Here is a 13806-nt window from a genome sequence, read left to right as displayed (position 1 = left end):
TTCAGTTTGTGGTGAATTAGAAGGCATCATTTTATCTTGTTTTTAAATATTTTTTTATATTCCCATGTTGGGATTTGTTCATCTTTTGAAATTTATATCGCTTCCTCTCTTAAGTGTGGGTCTTTCAGGACACATCATTCCCTGCTAAAGTGTTTTGGAAAATCAGGTGGAAGTGAATTTTCTAATGTATTTCCAAATGAATTTTTTAGTATAGTTTCCCTGCTAGTTTTTCTTTTTTTGGTGAAAATTAGTGTTATTTTGATACAATGTATATTTTTTCAAAGCTTGAGGATTCCACTTTCCTTGTACATCTCAAAAGGCTGGGTTCCTTCTAGATCTGGAAAGTGTGCTGTATACAAAATAGTATGCTGGGTACACCTGGTTATTGCTCATCTTCACTTAATAATTCAGCATATTCTAAAGGGGGTATGGCAGTGATATATCTAGAGAGCACTTGTCAGGGTGGTATATGCATTCTTTCTATTAATTCTGACTGCGCTACAGGAGAATGTATGAGTGGGACTGAGGGGCCCCTTAACTCTTCATACTTAGATCCTGATTGTTAGTTTGGGGTTTTCTCTCTTCTATTCATTGTCTTAAAGTATTGTTGACGTTTTAGCATGGTTAGACTGTGTGTAGAGCAAGATGTGCTTTCTCTTGACTGGGTTTAGCTCAACAGAAGAGTTGGTAGTTACATACACCAAGTAGTTCTAAAGGATGGTAAAAAATAGTTTATTAAGAGAAAAGAAGGTGCCATAGAAAGGTAAAGGAAAGTTTAGAATGTTCAAAATGTCGATAGATGTAACAACTGATGTCTGAAAGAAGGAGAAGAAAAATAAAGAAGCAAAGTATGTAAAGACAGAAAGAAGGAATAGAATTTGGCTCTTAAATAGAGAGGAAGTGGCACAAACACTAATTCTCAAAAGGAAATACAAAAACAAAGAACAATTATAAAAGAATTCTTAAAGTGGCAGAAAAAAGAAACAAATGAACAAACCAATCAGCACAGAGAGAGGAGAGAGAGAGAGAGAGAGAGAGAGAGAGAGAGAGAGAGAGAGAGAGAGAGAAATAGAAAGAGAGAGAAGATAAATAGAAATTCTTAATGAAAATTGAGAGAATTTTCTCCACTGTGGTGGTGGAAAGTGCCTACGCCTGATTGTCCTTTCCATTTCTTCTTGGGCTACGTACCCCTTAGAGAGACTAAGGGTTGTTAGTTGCTAAACCCTGTTTTCAAGGCTCGCTGAGCTGACAGCAATCTTCTCTGTGCTTGTTTCACTCATATTTTGCAGATACACCCTGGCCACACAGTAGGCGGTTGCCAGGACAGCATGGCCCTGTTCTCTGAGTTCTGCCAGCTTCCCCCAGCTGCAAGCAGCTTGTGCCTCTTTAAGATGCTCCTAGCCTCAGCTCTGTGCTTACCAGTTGAGCAACACATGGCACTTTTCAGTCAGTTCGCTGTGCAGCTTCTGGATCAGCTAAATTCAGTCTGTTCTTCTGTTCTATTGGTATTTCCATGCCAAATTTGTTCATTGTGTTTCTTTGTATTTTTTTCTCTCCTTTGCAGTGAACTGGTATGGTTGTTGTTGCTACAGTTGACCAGTTGCTACAGTTGGCCAATGTACTCTTTCTAGTCCTTGGTTCAAAGCACCTGAATTTCCAAGTCTCTGAGAGACAGTCTGATAGTGAATTTCCGTGACTTCTCTTGTTTAACCAACTTGCTGAGAAGCTGATGCTTGAATCTTAATCCATGGAGCAACTGGAAATACCTGTAATCTGCCAACTTGCATCTCTTAATATATTTGAATACAGAGGAAACTGAGACTACCAGGAAATGTCAGGTAGAACAAAGAATTCTCAGGGCCTCTCTGAAGACTTTGAAGACAGTTTTGGGATCCTTTGAGTATCTCGTAATTTCATAGAATTACTTGGGAGATGGATAATGGTTTCTTTGAACCAGATACATTTTTTTTCTATTATGAACATTACTTTCTACTTTTAGGATTATTTTGGATGACAAGGAAAAAAGAAAACAAAGAAATTGAAATAACTTGTATTGAGCTTCTATATGAAATGGCTGCCTAAAATAGGTATAGTTTAATCTCATCCATTTACCTCAATAACTTCATTAGGATAGAATTGTATATATTGATTTACATATAAAAATAAAATATAAGGGGTGGGGGAAGGAAAAATAACAGAATGAGACAACATCATTACCCTGTGTACATGTATGATTACACAAATGGTGCGACTCTACTTCCTGTACAAGAGACAACAGTTGCACCCCATTTGTGTACAATGAATCAAAATAAATAAATTTTAAAAAGGAAAAAAATACAATAAAAACCATAGCCATAATGCGAGTTAACGTTTAAGTAGCTTTTGCCATGTACTAGGGTCTTACATAGTTGCTCCCACTTCATCTTCTTGATAACCTCATGGATTTGGGATCTCTCAGAAGTTCAAAATCATTCATGAGGTAAAAAGCAGAGAACACAAGAGAACTCAGATGAGTCTTTCAGTTAGTAAAAAACGGAGTTGAGATTTAGCCAAGTTTCGGCCCTTTCAATCAGCTTGGCATCTTTGTTCTTTAATAGTCACTGTTGTTACTTGTGTGCCCCCAAGTGGAGGAAAACCAAAGGTCACATGGTGCCTGAGAAGAATTGGTCAGCTGCAGCAAGAAGGGACAGGAGCGGCGTGGGTGAGGTGGGTCGGCGTACTGGCAGGAGGGTTCCCTGGGAGCTGAGATGCAAGGACAAAGCACTTCCTTGTGGGTGCATTGTGCAGTGTGGTGTACAACGGCCGGGTGACATATGTCTTTGTTTGCCTATAATTTCACAACGTCTAGTGGAACTTGTTGGTGCCCTGCTTCCAGAGTGATGAATGCAAGCAGACAGCTCACTGGGTGGCAGCTGCTGTGTGTTTAAAGGAAAATACACACTCTTAGACAAATCATCCACTCCCTTGTGTGCAGGATTGTGTATCTTTGCAACTCTGTTCCTGTAGGTACACATACATGTGTCCATACATATACACATGCACACGTGTATACAATACATCTACCTCAGCATCTACTCAGCTGTAAAATTGCTTTCTTGTTATCAGTAATAACATTCTTTCTGAGGACTGAGAGGTTTGGGTGGCTGTTCCAATTTCTGCTCTAATCTTATTTTTCCAATTGTTCTATCCTTTTTGATCTAAAAGAGGGGGAAAAAGGATCTGATGATAGATGTTTTCAGTACTTGAGGGAGAAAGTAGTAACTTTATATTCTTCTAGGATTTTGTATTCTATGGCCCATGTATTAGTACATGTAATCTTTTTCAGAGGCTAAACTCAACTAGCCAGGGAGAAAATGAGATTTTGTTGAGTACATACTGTTTGCCAAATACCAGGTCTTGCTTTGATTTTCTTCATTGATCCTATCAATAACTTTGACAGTATGATAGCACCCTCCCCTTTTATTTGGGGAATGAGGCTCAGAGTATTTAAGGAACGTGTTTTACATTACATCACCAGTATGCGATACAACTATCATTGAACATCAGCTATCCCTTACCCAAGGTTAAAACCTTTCTTTTCAATCTATGAATTTCAAACTTTAATTAACTTTAGAAGTCATCCATGTAGCCCTTTAGAAGCGAAGTACTCAGAACCCTGTCCTAGCCCTGATGAATCTTAATCTCTGAATGGCACTTTACTCCTTTTAAGAAAAAAGAGTCATTAAAAACTTCAGCACTTCATGTATTCTTGAAGAAATTTTTTTGTCTTCAACAGTTGTACTAGTTATCTATGCTGTGTAACAAATAATCCTCAAACTTATTTGTTTCAAAGAGCAAACATTTATTAGCTCATATTTAAAGTGAGTAAGGACTCTGGTCTTAAATTGATTGAGTGCTTCTAGTTCGAAGCCTCTCATGAGGCTTTATTCAGAGGTCAAGATGTGGTCCTGCTTGAAGTGCTGATCTGTGGAGCACACACACTCCCATCTCACCTGGATGGTCGTTTGCAGGCTTTGAATCCCCACCATAGGAGCCTCTCCACAGGACCCCACATGACACAGCAGCTGACTTCCCACAGAGAAAGGGATCTGAGACCATGAGGGATAGTGCCTGGGATGGCAGACACACTTCAGAGCCTGGTCATGAGTGGATCTTATCACCTCAGCTGCATCCTAGTTGTTGAGTGAATTCCAGCTCACATCAAGATGGGGACATGGCACCTAGTTATGAAAAACTGTCACCAGGTCCCTCTGCAGCTCACTGGAGCACAAAGTTCCCTTTGGAGGGGCACATGAAGGAAAGAAGAGGGTAGGGGATGGCTGAAGACCCCTCTAGAAATTAGAGTGTGATCCAACAAAATATTTGGGAAAAAACAATGAGTGACATCATTGTTACACTTCCCCCAAATAGATCTGCAACAGATGTGGGGTTGACAGTCCTAGTCCTAACCATTATCATTCTAGTGACTGTATATGCTCTAGATTCCATAACCTTTACAGGAACTCTCACAATGTTACATGATGTGTACTAGTACTAGTTACTCTCAGGACCATCTCTTCCATTATTGCCTTATATATCTGATTTGGTGGATGGCAGAAAACTAATTTTAAAAAACTCTGTTCTTTGTGTCATTTTTGATTCATTGGCCTAAATTTCAATTTATTCATATATAAAATGTGAATATTACCCCTTGCTCTTACCTAGCAGGTTTGTGTTGGTATTTCTACCTAGAAGTCAATTTATTTTGCTTTTTCAAAAATGCTGTTTAACTCTAGAGGATGGTTGATCTACCTAAACAGATTCACCCAATCACTTCTATGTCTTTGATTTAGTGTAGTTTCTTCATCAACTTTACTTTTCTTAGAAATCTTGTTGCTATTCCCTGGCAACCTGATCTCCCTCATGCCTGTACACCTGCACAGTGCAGGCGTTGACCTGAGGCTTCTCAGAACCTTCGCAACCCCTTATGAAGTCAGGTCCCCCCCACTTCATTTCAACAAGACTTGGAGGAGATGGTGAGTTCTACAGAGTTTCTAAGGCAATGAGTGTAATCTCCGAGTTTGAGTTTGACAGGGTCTAACAAAGCCACGCCCACTGTGAGCACTGGGATTTGTCCTTGTTGCTGTTGAATTGTGTTTGTGCAGTATGGGTCCTGACAGCCGCCCTTCAAGACCCACAGCCCTCTTTTTACTAATGTTATATAAAATACCCTTGCTCTGCTTCATGTCCAAATCCCCTCTAACCCATCCTTGCATGGATCTGCCAGGGATCTCTAATTATGCATGGAATTTTTTTCTTTGTTTTTTTTTTTTTTTTGCAGTCCAGAAAGATAATTAAGCTTGCTTCATCATTTCGGACTTTACTCAGGCATATTAACATGACTTTGTATGTTTTAATTTTGCCTTTGGAAATGCAGCCTCTGTTAAGTCTGATTTTGCACATTCCTATCTTTTGTCTGTCCCCTGCCACCCAATTCCCCCCACTCCAGGCCCTAGCACATCCAGGAAAGAACTAACTGCATTCATGCCTTTTATAGAGGCTCTTCTTGCTGATTTGTTCTCTGTGTTCCCCATCCAGCCCCTGGAGTGGATGAAACTATTAGACTGTGAATGTTTTGAATTAACTTACTCAATTATGAAGAATCCCTTAAACTTTCCCTTTAAATCTAATTCAAGCTTCTCTTTCCAGACTGATTCAATTAAGATTCATTTTAACTGCAGAACCCTGTCTTGGTAATTGTTCTTTTAAAGTCCTTTAAAAGACATGTATCAAATTCCCAAGTGCTGTCTGGCTTCTAGTTTTACCTCCAATTCTTTACTTAATGAAGCTGAAAGAGTGGGTGATTATATTGTTCCTTTGTTTTTATTGGACAGGCCCAAGAGAATCGAACCAATTCTGCTGAAATACTCCTAATTTGAAATTTTCACAAGGATTTAGAACACAGTCTGTGTATGTGTGCAATGTGGGAGTTATTTCCAGTGTGTTTTCATTCAAAAAAAAATACTATCTATCCTGTTTTTGGCAATCTCAGCATGGTGAAGTTTCAGCGATGAAAGAGTTGGGCTCATTGCCCCTGGCCTTGCTCACAGCCCGTGGGAAAGACGCAGTGGACAGGGTTGTGAGGGCATGGGGTGCTGAGTGCCTTTGCAGCGATGTCAGAAGACCAAGTTGGCAAGAAGCTGGGGCCTTCCTTCTTGGAGAAGGCACATCCTGAACGAGCACCCAGGGGAAGCGACACTTAGGCTCTGTCCAGAGGGTGAATATGAATATAAAACACACAGCAGAATGAATGAGGTGCCACTCGGTTTTTAGGTAAACTGAAAGTACCAGCATCAGCTTACTGTCTACTGTAGCTGGACCTGGGACTCTCGGGCACTATGCAGGCATGGCTGGGTCCCCTGCTCACAGCTGTCTCAGTTCTCTTGGTCTTTCTTATTTTCTTCTTTCTTTTCTTCGGACTGCTTTGCTCTTCAGACAGATGATAGCTCCTAAGCAGCTCCAGGCTTGTGTGGTCCTTGTAGGTGTGACTTCTCGGCCAGGTGTGGTTTGCTCACTCCCTCATTTACCCACCCATTTCTGGTAGTGGCGGTTCTGATCTCTGTGGTCCACTTAGTCTCTGGACTCTGGAATCTGTGCATCTGGGCTGACCGGAGCCACCAGACTCCCAAGGACAGGAGGAAGCCTGACATGGGGCTAGCATTCCCACCACTTTGGCGAGGGGAGTTGCTTAAAAACACATTTTACGGCAAACTAAAAATGACACTGTGGACAACCCGGGTCAAGGACGGGGAGAGGATGTGTCATAGGAATTCCAAGTGTCGGGGGGATTGTGTGACCACTTGTCAAAGACTCAGGTGCACACCAATCACCTGAGGAGTTCTCACCTCAAATTTGTTTTTTGAATTGTCACATAAAAACATAAAATCAGTACATATTTCTAGGATACTATGTAATCTTTCAATACGTATACACACAGTGCAATAGTTAAGAATATCTATCTCCTCAAATGCTTACCATTTCTTTGTGGTGAATTCAAGTTCCTTTCTTCTAGATTTTGGAAATATAAAGGGCATTTTTGTTATCCAGCCTCACCACACTGCAATATCCCACCAGAACATCCTGTTCCTTCTTGTTACGGAGTATCCATTGGTCAGCCTCTCTCTGTACCCTCCTCTCACTCTCCCCTGCCCAGCCTCTGCTAACCACTATTCTGCTCTCAAGTTCTATGAGAGCAAGGTTTTTAGATTCCAGATATGGGTGAGATCATGTTGTATTTGTCTTTCTGTGTCTAACTGATTTTACTTAACATTACAATGTCTATTTTCACCCATGTTGTCAAAGATGAAATCATTTTATTCATTTATTTATTTATTTATTTATTTTTGTGGCTGAATAATCTTCTACTGTGGGAGGATCTTGGTTGAATTTGGTCCTGGGGCGGAACCTGAGACTGCATCCGTAAGCTCCCTAGTAATACTGATGGTGTTGGCACACAGACCACACTTACAGGAAAGCATTGGTGGTACCACAGCGGTTCTTGGGTATGTGTGTGAGTGGATGGGATGGATGAGGAACACCATGTGGTGAACAGTGCCCTGGTTCAGCTCCCAATCCTTGGGATTGCTTCAATCAGCTTTCCTCCTCCACAATTCTTTGCCTGCAAAGTGGATGATTGGCATTAAAGAACTCCCACCAGGGAGGTGTCACATTTGGGGAAGAGCACAGCCTTGGGAGCCTTCATACTGAGAAGCTCACTCTGCCTATGGCTGACTATATGACCCTGACCACTTTCCTTCAGCATCTCAAGCCCCTGGTTTGGTTATTTCACATTCGTCTACTGGATTCATTTCTCATGTGGGTGAGAAATCCCATGGTGACTTTGCTTTGTGGATACATCACCTGGCCTCAGTCTGTGGTTTCTAGTTGCTAGAGGGAGGCATCAACAGATTTGAGTGAAGGAGAAAATAGAGCATATTTATTGTAGTTGCTCCATTCCTACTGGTCCAGAATTTGGGTACATCTGTGAGCTTCTACGTAAGGTCCCATCTCCCATCAGGAAATCATTTCCTTCAGCTCCCAGAAGATTCTGGAACACTGCTCTCTCCCTGCCCCTTAGGTCCACAGGTGGCAATGGAGTCCCATGTTGCTAGCCTCTGGGTCGTCACCATCTTTTGATGGTTTAGAACCCTCCTGAAGTGAGCCATCTGCTTCCTGCTGGGTCCCTGATTACACATCTCTCATTCCTCATTTGTAAAATGGGCCGAAAATGCCTATGCAGCTGAGTGTTTGTGAGAATTACAGAAAATGGCTCTTCGTGCCCCATACTATGGTGGGCATGGCAGACCATCTATCACTGAACACAAAAACCTCTTGTCATTTCTTGCTTTCACCCACCTCTTCTTAGAGAACATCTTTCATTCTCCTTCTGAGAATTTGCTGTTGAGAACTCAGAGTTGAACTCTGTGTTTCAGCCAATTGGTCCAGAAAGGACTCAACCACTCTACCTGGGTCAATGTCCTCTGCTACCTCTGGAGTTGGGACTCAGAGTCCTATTGGACTTTGTTATGTCCTTCATCTGAGAAGGCATGCAAAGCCTGTAAAGTTGTGGGGTGTGTTTGAGTTATGAGCTTGTCTTCATAGACAAGGATGTTGGGAGAAGATAAGGAGAAGAGAGAAACAGTGAGGAGGGAGGGAGGGAGAGGCAGAGAGAGAAGTCTCAGTGTCTCACTCTCCATTTCTACTTCTAACTCCCCATGAGCCTCAGCTTCCTTTGTCCTAAGTGGGAAGTCCCCAGAATCCTTCAGTCTTTGTGAGTTGCTGTCTGTATCTATACAAAGAAACTGGTGATGTGGTCAGTCTCCACTGAGCCACAGGTGAAAGTGTAGATGCCTTAACAAAGTTTCTGTTCAGGTTGGAGGAAATAGGCTTCAAGGAGAGTAGGTAGGCAGCTCTAGAGACAGAAACTTAGGAGTGGCGAGTGTGAAGCCAGCAATCCACACCCAACAAGCCAATACCATGGTAGGGGTCCTCACAGGACAGCAGCTCCCCTCCCAGGTTTTACTTGCTGTCACCAGCCCACTGTCACATGTTACGATCCTGGACAGCAACCTCAGTAGCTTGGGTGGGGTGCGGGAGGGGGTCCTGCAGCTCGAGATTTTTCAACATTTCTGTGTTTTTTGTCATATAAGCTCCAGTTCAGATCACACACAGAATACATTTGTAACCCTCTTCTTCCCCCAGTTTATAGCAGCAATTCCCAAACCTGCTTTTAGACCCAAGAGCTTAGCACAAAGTTTGAGAGTAAAGTATGCCACTCACCTGACCTTCGATGCCACCACCCCAACTTCAGTGTTCTGGGCGCGTGTCAGAGCCCTGCTCTGAGCGCTGGTGGAAGCCTCACCTCCTCAACATTCCTGAGTGTTCTCAGGGTGGGAAGGGTCCTGGCATCTCTGCTCACTTTCTAAAGGTTCTTGCTGTCCTTGGATTTCCCACCACACTGCTTTCCATCTGGCCTTCAGAAATGGTGCATTTTCTCTACCTTTTTTCCAAATGGACTTAGGACTTATACTTCTCCAAATCACTAACGTGAAGCCATCATGTACCGTAAAACTTTGCTGAGCACTGAGGATAAAGGAAGGTGCTTGTGGCTCAGGAAACAACAGGTCAGAAGTGGCTGGAGAAAGAGCCATGGCTCAGAAGTCCCCAGGAGCTGCCTTCCATGGACTGCCTTTTCCACATGACCATGCGGCCTTGTGGGTCCTCCTGCTCCTAGTCCATCCTTCCCTACTGAGCCTCTACTCTTATCCAGCTGCTCAGGGATCTCCAAAACCTTCTGTCTGGAGATCAGACATGAGACCTTGTTAATGTGTTAGGCAGAAAAAAACCTGCCTCCTCCATGAGTTTTCCTAAACAAAAGAACAATTGTCTAAGAGAATTCTAGCCTCTGAAAGTAAAGTGTCCAGACTGCAGCAGCATAAAATGGTCCATTCCAGCACACTCAGACACAAGACCCGGTGCGTCCCACTTTGGGCTTCCTGTAGGACAATTCGGTTCCAGTCACATCCTTCCTGGCTTTATTTCCTCATATATTGGTGAATATAAAAGTAGCCATGCTACAAAACAGCCTAGCCACACTCCTTTTATCAACAAAATGAAATGGTATGTCAATCAAGCAGCTATGTCATGTGCCACACTAATTTAATGGCAAATGAGCAATGTTTTGCTGGTGGATTCTGGTAAGAGAAGAAAGAAATGGCCTAGCATTCCCAGGGGAGACAGCTTGACTGGCTGCTTGTTTTGTTCTGTTGATACGCCCGACCTTTCCCAGTACTTCTCACCAGGACACATTCACACTGTCGTCTCTAGAAAATGATGAACGGATTAACTAGCAACATCGGAGCCATCTTAGCCACAATATTCTGGAAGGCAGGGATAAGTCATGACGTGAACTGGGACCTTTGTAGATGATTCCGGGGGCTGCTCTCAGCAAGTTCTTCCCACTGCTGCTTCTCTTTAGGGTTAGATCTCTGGGTCAGTTTCCCCCTGGTTTTCTAATAAGACTGGACTTTTCTCCCTGAATGACTGAAAAAAGTCCAAAGAACATACTTATCACATTTCAGATTCTGCAGCCAGGATTCCTCCAGTCTTCAGGTAGACCCTCCTAGGCAACGTGCACAATATCAAGACCTGTGGGAGAGGGCATGTGTGTCCTTCTCTCCTGCTGACCTCCTGGTCTGGATAAGTCAGTTTTGACCCTGATTCCAACTCTCCACTGGCAATTTCAATTTTTTCTTTTTCACCCTCAGTGAACTTTGGTTTCCATCATGAGTGCTGCTGTTTCCTACCTGCAACTTTGATTATTCTTCCACCCTAATTTGGGTTCTCCATTTTCTGGTGTGTTCTGAACTCACGTTGGAGTTTCTCTGTTCACAATCCCTCCTTAACCCAGTGTTTCTCTTCTCCTGATGTGGTTTTCTCTATCATGGGTCAGTGCTAGACAGTTGCTTCATGAATTATCAAAATGTACTGAACTATGTAAAGAGGACTCTACCCCAAATATAGAAGGATTACCGGGATGGCATGTCAGCTTTCTTTCTGAATTCAAAGATTGCCTATCACTTGGGGTTTAACACTACCCATCTGAGTCTACTTTAGGGTGTCTTTCCTGGTTTTAACGTCTTCTAGAATCAGGATTTTCATTTAATGTTATGATAATGTCACACTTTTGTTACTGTTCTTTGAGCTGTTGTAGATTATGGATTATGCAAATTATTTTTATTTTTTTATGACTAAATGGCAGGATCACACTTTTCTTCTCCCATTGAAGTTCAGCATGTGACTTATTTTACCCAATAAAATGAAGCAGATGTGGTGATTGTTACTCCATGAATAAAACTTGCATCCCTGCAGTGATGATAATGTAACCCCACATACAGAGGAAGGGTCTCTGTTGGCTAGGCACCTGAATGATCACAGTTTGGATCACATAGTATAAGAGAGAAATGAACTTTGTATTAAGAAGTGAAATGTAGGACTGCTTGTTGCTGCAACCCAACCTCGCCTATCCTGACTAATTCAGTGAACTTAAATAGATCACACCATCTCTCTGGGCTATACTTGATTCACTTGTAAAAGAAAGTTGTTGGACTAAACTATCATTTATGTTTATCTCATCTCTCTCTGACATTCGAACACTCTACATCTTGTCTGACAGCATCCAGGCAAGATAGTAGGCCCATCATTTGTTCCCCTTGGAATCCTTCTCAGCTCTCAGGAATGATTAAGATATGTGTCCAGATAACACCCAGCAGCAACAGAAGGAGACAGCTGGCTAAACAATTGTCAACCATAACCAGGGTGTGTGCTCCAGATGCTCCAATATCATTGTTGAATGTCCAAATAAAGGCCCACCAGCGTTTGAAAACTGAGATTTTTCTTTCTCTTAACATGATTTTTACTGGCTGTCAGATTAATTTATGGAGAGTCCATAATGCAAGTGCCACATTTTTTTTATTAGGGATAAGTGAATGTTGTGGGAAGTGGTTGTGAAACAAAGCATGCAGGATCGATACATATACCGTGGAAAAATCAGAATCGCAGCAATTTTTCAAGTGGAAGCCTCTGATTATTAAACCCAATATTTGTAAAGGAGAAGTGTGGTTGAGTGTGATTTCCTCACACTTAATGTCACTTTTTCTTTTTTAACCAAAGAAGAGTAACATGGAGGAAATATATTTTCAGATTCCCTTTCTTGGTCATTTTCCAGCAGATTCCATGAAAAAAGTTTGGACTCAGGGAACAAGTTGAATTATTGATTTTGCCATTGTTAGTAGGGTGATGAGCCCTTCCTAAATCTTAATTACTCGAATTTGAATACCCATTATACTTCAAAATAGTTTGTGGATAAAATTAGAGTGTGTACGTATAGTGACTGAGACAGCCTCCATTCCTCAATTGCAAACAGCCATTTCCATTACAGCTCTGTCATCATCATCGTTAGCCTGTCCCTGAAGGTATCTTTGTCCCCACATAAAAGCCATGTGTGCTTGCCTCTGAGGATCTCACTGGCACGGGTAACACATCTTAGCATATCAGATTCCACTGACATCAAACAGCCCTAAGGTGAGATTAACTGCCCTAAAGCCACACTCTGTCATTTTCAGCATGACTTCACCCACAGATATCACAGGGGATTTCTCATAAAACCCAGCTTAGTGAGTTAATCAACCTTCCAGAGGCATTAGAGGACAGAATGGATGTACATTTCAAAGGAGCTTTATCCCTAAATCGTTCCAAATGGCATGTCTGAACAATTTTCTTCTCTCTTGCAGTTAACTTGTTGGTCAAAATTTATTGAACACTTTTTACTTACTCTGGTTTTGGAATAATCCTTGCTAGCCCTCGTCGGTTTAACAAATGCACTCCTCTCTTTCTGAGACTGTCTGTGAAAAGAGAGGGACTGCTTTTCACGGGGGTTGGAAAGATTTAAGAGCTTGAACAGTGGCACCGCCTAAAATTTGAAGAAAGTCTCGTCCTTTGAAGGATAAATCAAGAAGCATCCATGCTTATCATGGATAAATTTTAACTTCAAAGTGGCCTAATGATCATAGTTAATGATTATTGATTACAACTCACTGTATGTCAAGCACTGCAGAGTGCTTACATAGATTAAATCATGGCAGCACGTAACATAAATCATGACGACCCCATGAGTTACATTCTGATCATCTTCGTTTCACAATGGTGGAATCAGTACATTGGATAAGCAGCCTTCCCAAGGATGTAAGTGGAGAATTGAGATTCAAACTCAGATGGCTGACTCTCTCGATTATGCTTTAATCCCTGTGTAAACTTGTGATGCAAATATAAGAGATGTTTGCTGATAGAAACAAAGGAAACAACCAGCCCAAACCAAGTAACTGGGCGAGCTATGTCATTGAAACTGAACTTTAAATGAGTGATATATATTATTATAGTGTTCAAATTTTTATCTTAATACATGATTAAAGACAAGACACTGAAGAATTGATACATATCATCTTTTTGGTGGGATACTAGGGATTGAACTTGGGGCACTTGGCCACTGAGTCACATCCCCAGCCCTATTTTGTATTTTATTTAGAGACAGGGTCTCAATGAGTTGCTTAGCACCTCGCTTTTGCTGAGGTTGACTTTGAACTTATGATCCTCCTGCCTCAGCCTCCAGAGCCGCTGGGATTACAGGCATGCACCACCATGCCTAGTTTCATGCCTAGTTTATACATATATTTCTTTTTCTTTCTTTTTTTTTTTAGTCCAAAGAGACTC

This window comes from Sciurus carolinensis, chromosome 1 (assembly GCF_902686445.1).
Source record: "Sciurus carolinensis chromosome 1, mSciCar1.2, whole genome shotgun sequence".
NCBI lineage: Eukaryota > Metazoa > Chordata > Mammalia > Rodentia > Sciuridae > Sciurus > Sciurus carolinensis.
This window is presented reverse-complemented; position numbering follows the sequence as displayed.